The sequence below is a fragment of the Chrysemys picta genome, chromosome 7 (genome assembly GCF_011386835.1).
Source record: "Chrysemys picta bellii isolate R12L10 chromosome 7, ASM1138683v2, whole genome shotgun sequence".
NCBI classification, from domain to species: Eukaryota; Metazoa; Chordata; order Testudines; family Emydidae; genus Chrysemys; species Chrysemys picta.
This window is the reverse complement of record NC_088797.1, coordinates 41,687,945-41,703,331: the sequence shown is the minus strand read 5'-3', so window position 1 is coordinate 41,703,331 and position 15,387 is coordinate 41,687,945. Positions and strand designations below refer to the sequence as shown.

Sequence of the window (15,387 nt, the reverse complement as noted above, 5' to 3'; positions counted from 1 at the left end):
GGTTTGAATTACTGCTGTTTAGAACTAACTATGTAATGTGATCTTGGTTTCAAAATAGACAGACAGTTTTGTGGCAAAAAATATTTTAAGGAACCCTTAGAAAAGGTAAAAGTGCATTTATCAAAGAGCTTTCAAGAGTTCACATTCTGGCTCCTTTTTTTTTAATCTGTTCTGGCTGTGTTAGAAAGATTCACCTGGGGATGAGCAGAGGGTGTGAAGAGACAGGAAGACAATAAAGAGCAATACTTCCATCTCTTCCATCTGTGGCTGCCAGAACCATAGAGTAGAAAGAAGCGAGGGACACCGAGGAAGATAAGAGCTCAGTCTCTCTTTGATCTGTTCCACTGTCCAGAGTAGGCATTTTGCACAGAAGGTGGTTAGTTTATTTGTAGCAGAGATGGGTATGTCTACACTGCAATTAGATACCTGTGGCTGGCCTATGCCAACTGACTCAGGCTTGAGGGGCTTGGGCTAAGGGGCTTTTTTTAATTGCAGTGTAGGTGTCTGGGCACGGGCTGGAGCCTGGGCTCTGGGGCCCTGCAAGGTGGTAGGGTTCTAAAGCTTGGGTTGCAGCCTGAGCCCAAACATCTACAGTGCAATTAAACAGCCCCTTACCTTGAACCTTGGGAGCCTGAGTCAGCTAGCACAGGCCAGCCACGACTTTTAATTGCAGTGTGGACATACTCTAAAGGCCCCAACTAAGGATCAGAGCTGCATTGTGTTAAACGTGGTACGCACATGTAATAAAGAAATAGTTACTCGCCCAAAGAGCTTTGCAATCTAAGACAAACTAGACTGGATCATCAACCTACTAGACTTCATATTGTACTGTTGTCACCTGGCAACTTTTGGCTTTGACAATTATCAGCGTGTACTCTCTCTGTAATTATTTCTTGTATCATCATAACAAGGCATCTGGAACAAATGTTTTGTAGTTTAAAAACAGGAATGTTGTCATTGACTAAATGGAAAAACCAGGACATTTCAAATGTCCTAAAAGTAGTTCTCAAGGTACCATATAAACAAGTCAGGACTGTCGAGTAGGACTAAGACGTGTGGTTTCTATACACTTAATGATTCTTATTCTAAACAATGTGAAGTAACAGTTTTGACTACCCATTGACTATCATTCCAAAAGTTATCAATACAACTTACTACCATATATACAGAGCACTAGCGATAGAAGGTAACTTTTAGGGCAGGAAGTAGTAGCTACCCAATGAACTTCAACATCTAAGCAGAGCAGGCAAATTTCTATTTTTATTCTCTCATCTCTGCTTATCTTTGTTAAATAAAATGTCAAAACAAACCCAGCAAATCAGTCCCAATAGGGACAATACTCCCCAAACTTGTTGTCTGGAGAACTAAAAGATCAGTATAATACCATGGGCCCCCATTACAATGTCAAACTCATCTGTTTTTTCTCAGCCATTGCAAGCAACTGAATGACTGCACCAATAGTTCAAACTCAAGTTTCAGGTGAGTCATCCTATGTCTGAAAACAGGCTGAACAATGACTCTGCCATAAGTAATCTAAAACTGTTGCATTAACAACTGCCAGGGTCTGAAAGAAAACAAGTGGTTAATGTCTGTCCTTCCTTAGATGCACTAGTGTCTGAAAGAGTCCTAAAGCCAATTGTATGTACGTCTGCCCATGCTATAGTGGAACTTGCAGTTTTGAGGCCAACAGATTCTGAAATACAGATGTTAAAGGAGCAGAATAATAGAAAGTCTTCTATAGTCTCCTCTGATACAGTGCAGTCTTCCTGGAGGCAGCCTTTATCTACTATGCAGGGGCGGCTCCAGGCACCAGCGCAGCAAGCATGTGCTTAGGGCGGCAAGCCGCGGGGGGCAGCCTGCCGGTCATTGTGAGGGCGGCAGACAGGCAGTCTGCGGCGGCATGCCTGAGGGAGGTCTGCAGGTCCCGCGGCTTCGGCGGCGGGTACACCGAAGCCGCAGGACCGGCAGATTACCCGCAGAAACGCCGCCGAAGCCGTGTGACCAGCGGACCGCCTGACTGCCGTGCTTGGAGTGGCAAAAAACATAGAGCCGCCCCTGCTATTATGTGCTTCCCTGGTAGGTTATCTCTGACATACTTCATGGTAAATTGTACCCTCCACTGTATACTGAAGGGAACGCTGTTCTTTCAAAGGTACAACAATGCCCCACTGAGACAATCTTCTGGACAATTCAGTACTGGGAAATGGCATTTTGAAAAATATTTCTGAAGGACCTTGTGATATAGCACAGTCCTAAACTCTAAGCCCCCACGCTCTAACCCCCCTGATCCGTGGCTTGAGTATCATATAGCCAGTGCAGAGCTTGCAACCCTTTTTGTCCTTAAGAACAAGATGAGGAGTCTGGAATTTGATCCTGGATCTCATCCTTGTCTCTAATGATGCCTAAACACTAAGGTTATAGGCATAAGTTTTCCTCCTGGAAAGTTCATAGGGGTTTGGGACATTTCAGACAGACTATGGTGTCATGCTGACCATTTCCCCGCCTGCAAGTATTTCTCAACAGTGCCAGCTCCTATTTTGGGGGTATATCTCCTCTAAGACACAAGTGTTCTTCAGAACAACCCCCTTGACTGATCTAATAGAACAAGGAAACTTGGCATTCACAACTTTTCCAATTTGTCACCTGATGAGAGATGACCGTAGATGTACCATAGCCACTGAGAGGCTGTGCAGGCTGTCTTTTTGACATATTGAGCTAACAGAGGCATTCAATTTTATTTTGTAATACTATAATTACTAGTACTGAAATCCTGGTTTATCAGAAGGATGAGATGGATTTCAAATTGCAGATAAACTATAACATTCTTTATGTAAAATAAAGTAAATATTAAAAGAGCATTAAAGGTTTATACCCTTATAAAATATAATCAATAAAACCATCTCAAAAGTACAAATCCTCTCGTTCTGGCAGTTAGCCTCCAAGCATCAGTGTTGGTTGCGTTGCCTAATGCATTCCCTGGCCTCCAGCTGTCATAACTTCACCACCAGCTTGAATGGCAGAATGCAGAGTTTCTGTGGGATTGCTACTTTTTGAAGTGGCTGGCAGCTCTGAAGCTGAATACAATGCAGGCTAGACAGTCTTCAGCAACCTTTTGTTTTGCTCTGCCACTCACCTGGTCTCAAGTTTGATCCATTCAGTGAGCAATAGTTGGTTCCAAACTTAGGTCTCTCACAGGACTATTCAAAATACAGTAATTCAGCTACCAGCTTGAATCAATTGCTAGCCTATTCTATTAAAGCTATTTCCCCACCCATCATGTGTAGAATTTACGGATGATAGTGCAACTTGTACAAGAATGGTGTCACAGTTACAGGGTGGGAATGCACCTTAAATCCCTTTCAAGTTACTCTTGGTGGAATTCTGCACCTAAAAATTCTGCATATTTTTTTTGTCAAAATAAGCATACCAGTTTCAATAACTTTGGTAATTTATTTCAAAATACCTGTCAACAAGTATGTCTGTAAACAAGAGATTCAGAAAATGTTTTTTGACAAATAGATTCCTAACTAGGCCTATTAATACAAAACTTTTGGTGGTAATTCATTTAAACTACAGTACAGAAACCTATTTCTCACACCCCTCCAAGCCATGCAAAGGCTTGGAGGAATTGGGGTAACAGAGGAGTTGAGGGAGAGAGAAGTAATTTCTGGGAAGAAGCCTGGGAGTGAACCTGCAGGGTTGTTGGGTGTAGGTGGGAGAAGAATGGAACGGGGGGGGGGGGGGGGGGGATTGTTAGGGAGTTGGGAGTCTCCCTCATGCAGACCCTGGCTGACCACAGCCTCTCTTTCAGTCAGGCTGCGGCACATCTGCCCTTGTCTCCATGTGTCTCTACACCCCCATTCAGCCAAGCATATCTGCCCCTGTTCCCATGTAGCCCTGCACTCCCATTCAGCCACTGGCTCAATGTTGTGACTCTCCCTCGCAGCCCCGTGCACCTTGCCCTATCTGTCGTGTCTCTCACACATCCTCCCTCCCCCCAGCATATCCCATGCTGCCTCACCTGGCCCTGTGAAGAAGGCAGCCTCTATCCCCTTCCTCTCTGCATTTGGCTGCTTTGGCCCATGAGCCAGCTGCCCTCTCTTCCTGCACATTAGCCCTGGTGGATGAAAGGTGTAATTGCAGCTTCCCTTTGCCTCCCTATCAGAATCTCGTGTGTGTGTGTGTGGGGGGGGGAAATCTGCGGGGGACATGAATTATGTGCTTGTGCAGTGGTGCAGAATTCCCCCAGGAATATCAAGTTCACCCTCTTAGGTGACAGGCCTGGCTTCCTGCACCTCACTATGGATGGAAACAGGCGACATGACCATTCTGGGACAGGGTCTCTGGGTGTCAGCCCTTCTGTGTCCCAATTGTCTTAATTAGATCCAATTTTACTTGGCATTTTGCAAGCCTTTTCATTCTGGGGACCTGTGATCAGTGAGTTGACTTAAAGTAGCTCAAAAACATCTTCAAAGACAGGTATTATTTAGTCATGTTCCCAAGGAGCAAAAAAGGTAAAACAATAAAAGAACTTTGTGCTGGATTCTGACATGCATCTTAATCTTTCCTGGCCAGTTTTTGGTAAATTGTTTTCTGCCCAGATAACCCTCATCTGTGGTTGAGAGGGAATAGACTGTCCTGCTCCTATCTCTTTGTATTCCCTAGCCAGTGTGACTGTTTCCTCTGATGCTTTCTGGACAGCTTCTGATCACTCACTCAACCTTCACCTTTTCCAGGCTTGGGGGCCCCCTAGTGTTGTCTTTGATCTCTATATTCTCAACCTTGGCAAAACATCTATGTGCCCAGGAGTGGCCTCTTCATGACTATCAATCTGGCTATTGTGTTTGTTGGGATGTTATTTATGTAGGCCATTGTTTTACCTTTCCTGCTTCATTCCCCTAGCAACCCCTCTTAATTTAATTCCGTAACAAGGAACCCTTCACAACAAACACACACAGAGACACCCACCATGTTCATACAAGTAATACAGGTATTTCCCAGTTAGTCACTTACATCCAAGGTTAGAATTTGCCCCTTGAGACAATTTCCCATTAGCTAACTTAGGCCTCATGTCACTGAAGGTAGAAACTGGCTCACAGTGTCTCTCTTTCCTCACAAAGTACTGTAAGCTTCTAATTGTTCTGACTGATCTCTCTCCTTGCTTCACCTCCTTCCTCTCCCTGTCCCACTTTGGCAACCTTTGATAATGAAAACATTACATTTGATTCCAAATCTGCAGGATTTGACAAAGAACTTTCAACAAATTGAATTTGTTTTATCTTAAAAAAAATTGGCTTTACTTATTATAGAGCATCAAGACTGTGCTAAGCAATTTACAGCTAGTATAAAGAGAAGGTCATATAGTCTTCTAGAGAGAGTAACCGACTGGAATATCTTTATATGCTGAAAAATGGTAACTTCTTCTACTGTCTGGTATTTAAGGTCTGGCTAAGAGCTGATATCAAATTTTGACTGAATGTTCATGTTTAGCATGAAGGTTGAACAATGTAGTCAGCATATTTTGATAATGATTCTTTTGTGAACTTCAGGCATGTTCATACTTGGATTAAAAGTTCTGTAACTAGAACACAATCAAATAAAGAAAACAATGGAAAATCCGGGCTATCGGATGCCAGGTTGTGCATACTGAGTACTGGAAAATACTACAAGTGGAAAGAGCTCTGTCTAGGTGTTGGAATAAAACTGTTGTTTGAAGCACACAACTAGAACAGTTTAAACAGTTATTAAAGAATATTACCAGATCTTATCACTGAAGTCATGCATATAAATCAATGATTCTGGCATAGCATATGCGAATGAGGTATTGGTTACTAAAAATACACCTACTTAGTGACATTAATAAAATGCAGTTGGTTAGTGGACAGAAGCATACAATTCTAGCAGTGGGAAGTTTTCTCTGAGATGCAATGCAAAAATATATCAATATCTAACTGCAGTATTAACTGACTTAAAGTTGTTGATTACTTAAAAGAGCATTTTCAAGCAAAGATTGTTAGTAGATAATATTTTAATGGCATACTTTTGATTTTATTGTTTAACATTCACAAATGTGGGAAGATACAGGCTGCATCCGAATTACTGCCAGGCAGTCAAAATATTCTGTTAGTTTAGTTGTGATCAGGGTTAGTTTGGTGTGGTACAGTGGAAGAATATGCACAATGCAGTAGATATAAGAAAGCACTAATATATATATTTCAGCATGTGCAGAAATTACACGTTTCTGTTGGAACAAAATAACTCTAAAGCTGGAGTAACCAAGCCCCAGATTAGTTCATGTGGCACACAACCCTCTTAGTGTCCCCTGCATCATCGTCTCTCCCTGCAGACATAACAAAGGGGCGTCACAACATGCCAAAGATGCCTGGTCACTGTACCTGCCCTTTTGGATCCATTGACGGCTGGTGTAAATGATAAGCACTTGTGTTGGCCTTTACGCTTTGGAACCAGCCTGCTGCCCAGACAGCTCAAGGTGAGGGGCAGAGAGGTGAATGCACAAGGCAGGTGTACCTCTTCCCCTCCTAAACTGTTCTGGGCACTCCTTGGCCAAAGCTGAGCATCAGAGCGCAGGTGAAATAGGGGCATAGTATTAATGTCAGCCATCCTCTTAACTTAATCAGTTTTTCTTGTCTTCACGCTCCATTCAAAAATTGTCTCTCTCCTCCTGAACATAGGCAATTTGTATGCTGAAGCATCTTCTACAGAATCTCCGCTTCATATTGCATGGCTCTGCCAGATTTTTAGGATAATGAATAGGTGGGGATTCAAACCAACATCTTTAGAGTTCAGTTTTCAATTCTTATATCAAACTTCAATTCAGGGAGATGTAAATCCCTTCCCTCATCAAAAATATTCTTAAAATCAATATCCTTTGTTCTCCATAGCAAGCTATTAGATCACCATTATCTACATAATTATTCATGTTTTCTGCCAAATGCTGTTAGGCATTTACAGGCATTCTGAACTTCTGTTTCAATAAAGGTTTAAACAATTTAAGGGAACAACTGAAGCTTGAAGATTGTGATAGCAAATTTTCTATGAAACTAGTTTTTCTATCATGAGTGATTAGGTTTCTCAGATCAGTCCCTTTTATAGGGAATTTTATAGCAATATGTAATAATTCTAACAATTTGTAATTTTCCAAAACACTAGAAATAGCAGATGGCAGCCTGAAGACTTACTGAACTGTTAATTTTGGCTAATCTTTTGACCAAAGAAACATGTTTTAAAACTAACACTGATTATTTTGTGAGATATAGCATTACAAGCATGGACTGCGATCTCATCAAAGCTCTCAATTTTTAGTGGTATTGGATCTGTATAGAATCAAAGAAATGAGATGAAAGTGTGTGTAGGTATTTATCTGGTCCTCATCTCTAGTATTTGAGTACCTGTCCAGCATTTTTTGGACTTATACTAGGTTTGTCAATTTAATTGCAGTTAACTCAAGTGATTAACTCAAAAATTAATCACTATTTTAAAAAATTAATCATGATTAATTGTAGTTTTAATCACACGGTTAAACAATAGAATACCAATTGAAATTTATTAAATATTTTTGGATGGTTTTTCTACATTTTCAAATATATTTCAAAGTGTACAGTGCTCATTTTAATTACAAATATTTGCACTGTAAAAATGATAAAAGAAATAGTATTTTTCAATTCACCTCATACAAGTACTTAGTTCAATCTCTTTATTGTGAAAGTGCCATTTACAAAGGTAGATTTTTTTTTTTTTGGGCTATAGAACACAAGCAAAATAGTGTAAAACTTCAGAGCCTACAGGTCCACTCAGTCTCACTACTTGTTCAGCCAATCGCTAACACAAACAAGTTTGTTTACATTTACAGGAGATAATGCTGCCTTCTTCTTATTTACATCACCTGAAAGTGAGCACAGGCATTCACATGGCACTGTTGTAGCCAGCATTGCAAACTATTTATGTGCCAGATATGCTAAACATTCGTATGCCCCTTCATGCTTTGGCCACCATTCCAGAGGACATGTTTCGATGCTGATGAAGCTTGTTCAAAAAATAATGCGTTAATTAAATTTGTGACTGAACTCCTTGTGGGAGAATTGTCTCCTGCTCTGTTTTACCTGCATTCTGCCATATATTTCATTTTATAGCAGTCTCGGATGATGACCCAGCACATGTTGTTCGTTTTAAGAACCCTTTCACTGCAGATTTGACAAAATGGAAGAAGGTACCAATGTGAGATTTCTAAATATATCTACAGCACTCGACCCGAAGGTTAAGAATCTGAAGTGCCTTCCAAAATCCGAGAGGGACGAGGTGAGGAGCATGCTTTCAGAAGTCTTAAAGAGCAACACTCTCTGATGTGGAAACAACAGAACCTGAACCACCAAAAATGAAAATCAACCTTCTGCTGGTGGCATCTGACTCTGATGATGAAAATGTACGTGCATCAGTCCACACTGCTTTGGATTGTTATCAAGCAGAACCTGTCATCAGCATGGATGCATGTCCTCTGGAATGGTGGTTGTAGCATGAAGGGACATATGAATCTTTAGCGCATCTGGCATGTGAATATCTTGCAACACTGGCTACAACAGTGCCATGTGAACTCCTGTTCTCACTTTCAGGTGACACTAGAAACAAGAAGTGGGCAGCAAATGTAAACAAACATGTTTGAGTGATTGGCTGATCAAGAAGTAAGACTGAGTGGACTTGTTAGCTCTAAAGTTGTAAAATTTAATTTTTGTACATAATTCTACATTTGTAAGTTCAACTTTCATGATAAAGAGATTGCCCTACAGTACGTATATGAGGTGAATTGAAAAATACTATTTCTTTTGTGTTTTTTAAAGTGCAAATAGTTGTAATATAAATAAATATAAAGTGAGCACTGTACACTTTGTATTCTGTGTTGTAATTGAAATCAATATATTTGAAAACTTAGAAAACATCCAAAAATATTTAAATAAATGGTATTCTATTGTTTAACGGTGATATTAATTTTTTAATAGCTTGGCAGCCCTAATTTAAACGCACAACCAGTGGCAGATTAGCCAATGGGGCCCCTACCAGGGGCCCCTGGAGAAATGGGCACCTCCACATCCCGACCTGGCTCCCTGGCAGGAGCGTCAAGGGGTGGACTGCAAGTGGAAGGGGGAGGGAGGAGGTCCACACTTGCTCTGGCCCGGGGTCCACACTTGCTCTAGCCCAGGGCCCCACAAATCTATAATCCACCTCTGCTTGATAAAACATCCTTGTAAGATAGAGGGGAGTATTTTACAGATGGAGAACTGACACAGAGATTAAGTGGTTTACACAAAATCACACAGAAAATCTGTGATAGTCAGCAAATACACCCGCGTGTCTCTATCCTGTGGATTGACCACAAGACAATCCTTCCGCTCTTAGATAAGGACAAGGACTTTGTTTTCACATGCTGTAAGGTGGTAATTACAACTGTGGTTTTATACGATATAATCATCAGTCCATCTCCCTGAAAGCTGAGGATTTTATTCAGTCAAGTTTTAAGAGTCAAATATGATGGTGGTTCCATTATTGCTTTTGGGAGTTCATTCCACAGAATAATACATCTCAATGTTTGAGAAGTTTGATATTCAGTCCATTTTTCCTAGTTTCCTCCATCCATCACACTAAATTCCTTTCCTTCCTTGGTGTGAAGACCCTTCACATATTTGTAGGCCAATGTCATATCTGTGAGTTACTAATTGCTTAGCCATGGTATACATTTAAATTGTTAATCCTTCCTTGTAAATCAGTTCTCCCAGCACCGTTATTGGTTTTGGTCTTCTCAGGATCTACCTGTAACTTGCCTATTTGTCTATAATGTGTTGCATAGGATGGAATGCAGTATTCCAGGTATTGGTTGCATTACAGTTATGTGGAGAATAATGGCCCTATCTCTGGGCTGCATATAAATTAGCAAATTGCATAGATCTTCTCCCCCCTCCCCCCGCCATACGTACATCCTTCTGGGATGGGAAACTTCCAAGAGAAAGACAGGAAGTGGTGTTGAAGATTCAATGTTGGCATCTTTACTACTTAATCACTGGTGAAACTATGCCCCAACAAGGCATTAGGAACTTGGCATTTCCAGCAGTACAGGTTTTCCATCTTTTGGATGGGATGTAAAATAGAGATCCTGACCACTTGTGGTAATTAGATCCCATGCATTTTCAGGAAGCGTGATAGCCTTGGTCTTGTAAACCAAATTCTAATTTGGCTAATTACATATTGTCCTCCTAAATTAACCCTGATGCTTAAATTGGATATGTTGTTTTTTAATTCCTGGCCTAAACAGATGCGCAGGGTTCAAACAGTAAATAGTAAATAATAGATTACATCCAAGAAGGTTTTGCATTTTGGTTGTGAATAAAGTAATTAATCAATTTTGTAAACCTGCTTTATATTTCTAAAGTGCTTTGGGAATGTAGGAGAGAAGTTGGTATGGAAGTTATTTTATTCATTATGCCAAGATTTCTGAGATTCAGATGGCTGTCATTGATATGTAGCAGTGCATAAACTTGTACCAAAATATTCAGAATGGCTAATGTTAAGATGTTAGGTTTAATAAGACTGTTTATGCTACTCAAATGTTATCTTGACAAATATTAATTTGAATTTTGTCCTCATTTATTTAAAATACTTAATCATTTCCAATAGGTGTTGAAACAGATACTACAAATTTTGCGAATCCAAAGTGTCAAATCTGGAAACTGTTTATCTTCGTGATTTCTCTTGATAGCAATTCCTAGAAGAGCTCTTTTTCTTCATCTTCTCCAAAAGCCATTGTGATCTATTACTCTGAATAATGTGCATATTTATTTATTTGTTCTTTTTGATTCAATATATTTGTTTCTGAGCAAAACTGAGGGTCTGCTTATTTCTAGGCTCATTTTAATGCTTTTAGCTCTGCACTTTATCAGAGAGCAATTATGAATTACAACATATTATTGACAACATGGACCCACATTTCTAAATGTTTTGATTTTGGCAATTGTTATAACTACATAGTTTTTCACACTACAGTTATACTGAAATTAGTGTTAGTTTTTTTCAGACTCATGTTCAGGTTTGTAGAGTAGGAAAATAATAATAAAAACATGCTTATTTCTAGTAGTTATGGAATAGAACAGGTAAAGCTGGGCATTCTTAAATGGCTGGGCTGGATTTCCTTGGGTCTTAAATTCAATTTGCTCAATCAATAATTTGCATCTCCAAAGATTAAGACTTGTTCAATATTTTTTTTTCATTTAGTGCCTGCACGCTGTTGCATGAGACCGAGATCAGGCATATTCAAGGTAAGTCTTTCATTTCCTCTGTTTTAGTTATTTGTGATACACTGACAAACTAGAACACACACATATGATTGTACCATTTGAAACCACCCAGGAAACGTACTGGGAAAATGCTTTTCCAGATTAATCCACCCAATTAAAGCCATGTTTCTAGTTTAGTACAGTAAAACCTGAGCGTCTCTCTATTAAATTTAGAAGTGTGAGAAACAAGGGTGATATTGTGGTGGGAGTCTGCTGTTGACCACCAGACCAGGGGAATGAGGTGGATGAGGCTTTCATCCAGCAACTAACAGACGTTACTAAATCACAGGCCCTGGTTCTCATGGGAGACTTCAATCACTCCAATATCTGCTGGGAGAGCAATACAGCGGTGCACAGACAATCCAGGAAGTTTTTGGAAAATGTAGGGGACAATTTCCTGGTGCAAGTGCTGGAGGAACCAACTAGGGGCAGAGCTCTTCTAGACCTGCTGCTCACAAACCAGGAAGAATTAGTAGGGGAAGCAAAAGTGGATGGGAACCTGGGAGACAGTGACCACAAGATGGTCGAGTTCAGGATCCTGACACAAGGAAGAAAAGAGAGCAGCAAAATACGGACCCTGGACTTTAGAAAAGCAGACTTTGATTCCCTCAAGGAACTGATGGGCAGGATCCACTGGGAGAATAACATGAAGGGGAAAGGAGTCCAGGAGAGCTGGCTGTATTTTAAAGAATCCTTATTGAGGTTGCAGGAACAAACCATCCTGATATGTAGAAAGAATAGTAAATATGGCAAGTGACAGCTTGGCTAAACAGTGAAATCCTTGCTGATCTTAAACACAAAAAAGAAGCTTGCAAGAAGTGGAAGATTGGACAAATGACCAGGGAGGAGTATAAAAATATTGCTCAGGCATGCAGGAGTGAAATCAGGAAGGCCAAATCACACTTGGAGTTGCAGCTAGCAAGAGATGTTAAGAGTAACAAGAAGGGTTTCTTCAGGTATGTTAGCAACAAGAAGAAGGTCAAGGAAAGTGTGGGCCCCTTACTGAATGAGGGAGGCAACCTAGTGACAGAGGATGTGGAAAAAGCTAATGTACTCAATGATTTTTTTGCCTCTGTCTTCATGAACAAGGTCAGCTCCCAGACTACTGCATTGCGCAGCACAGCATGGGGAGGAGGTGAGCAGCCCTTATCTGGAGAAAGAAATAGTTCAGAACTATTTAGAAAAGCTGGAGAAGCACAAGTCCATAGGACCGGATGTGCTGCATCCGAGGGTGCTAAAAGAGTTGGCGAATGTGATTGCAGAGCCATTGGCCATTATCTTTGAAAACTCATGGTGATCGGGGGAGATCCCGGATGACCAGAAAAAGGCTAACATAGTGCCCATCTTTAAAAAAAGGTAAGGAGGAGGATGCAGGGAACTACAGGCCAGTCAGCCTCACCTCAGTCCCTGGAAAAATCATGGAGCAGGTCCTCAAGGAATCAATTCTGAACCATTTAGAGGAGAGGAAAATGATCAGGAACAGTCAGCATGGATTCACCAAGGGCAAGTCATGCCTGACTAACCTAATTGCCTTCTATGATGAGATAACTGGCTCTGTGGATGAGGGGAAAGCAGTGGATATGTTATTCCTTGACTTTAGCAAAGTTTTTGATACGGTCTCCCACAGTATTTTTGCCAGCAAGTTAAAGAAGTATGGGCTGGATGAATGGACTATAAGGTGGATAGAAAGCTGGCTAGATCGTTGGGCTCAACGGGTAGTGATCAATGGCTCCATGTCTAGTTGGCAGCCGGTTTCAAGTGGAGTGCCCCAAGGGTCGGTCCTGGGGCTGGTTTTGTTCAATATCTTCATTAATGATCTGGAGGATGGCAGTGGACTGCACCCTCAGCAAGTTTGCAGATGACACTAAACTGGGAGGAGTGGTAGATATGCTGGAGGGTAGGGATAGGATACACAGGGACCTAGACAAATTAGAGGATTGGGCCAAAAGAAACCTGATGAGGTTCAACAAGGACAAGAGCAGAGTCCTGCACTTAAGACGGAAGAATCCCATGCACTGCTACAGACTAGGGACCGAATGGCTAGGAAGCAGTTCTGCAGAAAAGGACCTAGGGGTTACAGTGGACGAGAAGTTGGATATGAGTCAACAGTGTGCCCTCATTGCCAAAAAGGCTAACGGCATTTTGGGCTGTATTAGTAGGGGCATTGCCAGCAGATCGAGGGACGTGATCATTCCCCTCTATTTGACATTGGTGAGGCCTCATCTGGAGTGCTGTGTCCAGTCCAGAAATGATTAGGGGGCTGGAGCACATGACTTATGAGGAGAGGCTGAGGAAACTGGGATTGTTTAGTCTGCAAAAGAGAAGAATGAGGGGGGATTTGATAGCTGCTTTCAACTACCTGAAAGGGGGTTCCAAAGAGGATGGATCTAGACTGTTCTCAGTGATACCTGATGACCGAACAAGGAGCAACGGTCTCTAGTTGCAGAGGGGGGAGTTTAGGTTGGATATTAGGAAAAACGTTTTCACTAGGAGGGTGGTGAAGCACTGGAATGGGTTATGTAGGGAAGTGATGGAATCTCCTTCCTTAGAGGTTTTTAAGGTCCAGCTTGACAAAGCCCTGGCTGGGATGATTTAGTTGGGAATTGGTCCTGCTTTGAGCAGAGGGTTGGACTAGATGACCTCCTGAGGTCCCTTCCAACCCTGATATTCTATGAAAACCACTACAATGTCCACTGTAGCATCACTTTTTGAATATCCTATTGAGAATGCATATCTGTTTGATACTGAGGTCAGAGACGTTTTTACCTTTGGTCTCATATTTTATTTATTTATTTATTTTATTTTTTAATGAAATGTGCTGGATTGCCAGCTCTGTAGACTGAAGCCTTTTTATTCAGGCAGCAAGCTTATGGGCAGTGGCATGCATGCACTTACTTGTTGGGACAGGGACCACTTCTTCCCCCCCCCCTCCCCCAACCCCCCAGTGCCTATCAGAATAGGACCCTCATCCATGACTGGGGTCCCCACGTGGTTACTGTATTATCCATTAACAACAACAAAAGCACTGCAAGTTTCCCCACCAGTGTGTTTCTACCTTGTGCAGGGACCATCTGTAGAAGTGACGTGATTCTGTAGGTCAGTCTCCATGGCTGTTGAGTCCTTGGATCTTCTGATCAGAAAACCAACAAGGTGTTTAGTAAAGTAGAGGCTTGTCTAATAGAAATACTCAGAGACCACCAACTCATTTCTTACCAGCAATGAAAAATAAATAAATAAAACTGTAACTACTTTCTTTCATCATCAACCTGGGCTTCATTGACAGTGAAAGGTTTTGTATCTTGGAAGGAATCCCTGTGGCTGATTGTAATATACTGACATAATGTTTACACCAAATGGTTTCCAGGGTACGTCCTCTACATATATGTAAATTGTGTTTTCTTGGTGTATATGATGGGCAAAGGCACTTACTTATACATCCACAACTGTGGATTTCTCCCCTACTGTCTACTACTTTCTATTGCGAATAGATTAAATCCTTGCATTGTTCATGCAGGTTGGTCTCTGTGTCTCTCCTTATTGTTTTTTTTTATCCCCTTGGTGATGAGTTCACTCTTGTCAGCCAGGGATAGTCACATAAACTATGTTAGTCAAAGACCTCTATCTCTTAGGCTCAGGGTCAGTAAACAGCTTTCCTTGGCTGATGGGATTAGAGTTGTCAGAGAAGAGTTTAAGGTTTTAGGACCATGATCTTTTAATCTTCTTTGGTTCACTTAAATTAACTCAGCCTTTGAAAATCCAAGCCCTCATTAGGCTGTCTAGGTAATCAGTGGGCATGTTCATTGAAGTTCCTTGATGTCATTTCCAAGTGCCACTTACTATACTAAAGATAGTAGAAAGTTCCACAGGCAAACCAAATTTCTGTTTCCCAGGTTTGTCTTTTGTATTTTTTTTTTCTAATTCTAGAAATGGTAGGCCCGTTTCAGATTATCTGTGAGTTGTTCCATTGTCTGAACAACCTGTATTCAGAAGATATTGGGAGGGGGTGGAAGGGACTCTTTCTTCTAAAATTCTGGCAAGGTGCACCTGGCTA

At 41.2% G+C, this 15,387-nt stretch overlaps 1 protein-coding gene across 2 annotated transcripts in view; it reads left to right on the top strand.

The window, feature by feature from the left end:
* The window catches only part of ATP2B2 (ATPase plasma membrane Ca2+ transporting 2), a 754,329-nt gene that overhangs the window by 184,391 nt on the left and 554,551 nt on the right, over positions 1–15,387 (top strand). For both annotated transcript variants that reach the window (XM_065551218.1, XM_065551250.1), the window contains exon 2: positions 11,275–11,318. The gene's annotated coding sequence lies outside the window, so the exon portion shown is untranslated. The remainder of the gene's footprint in view (positions 1–11,274; positions 11,319–15,387) is intronic.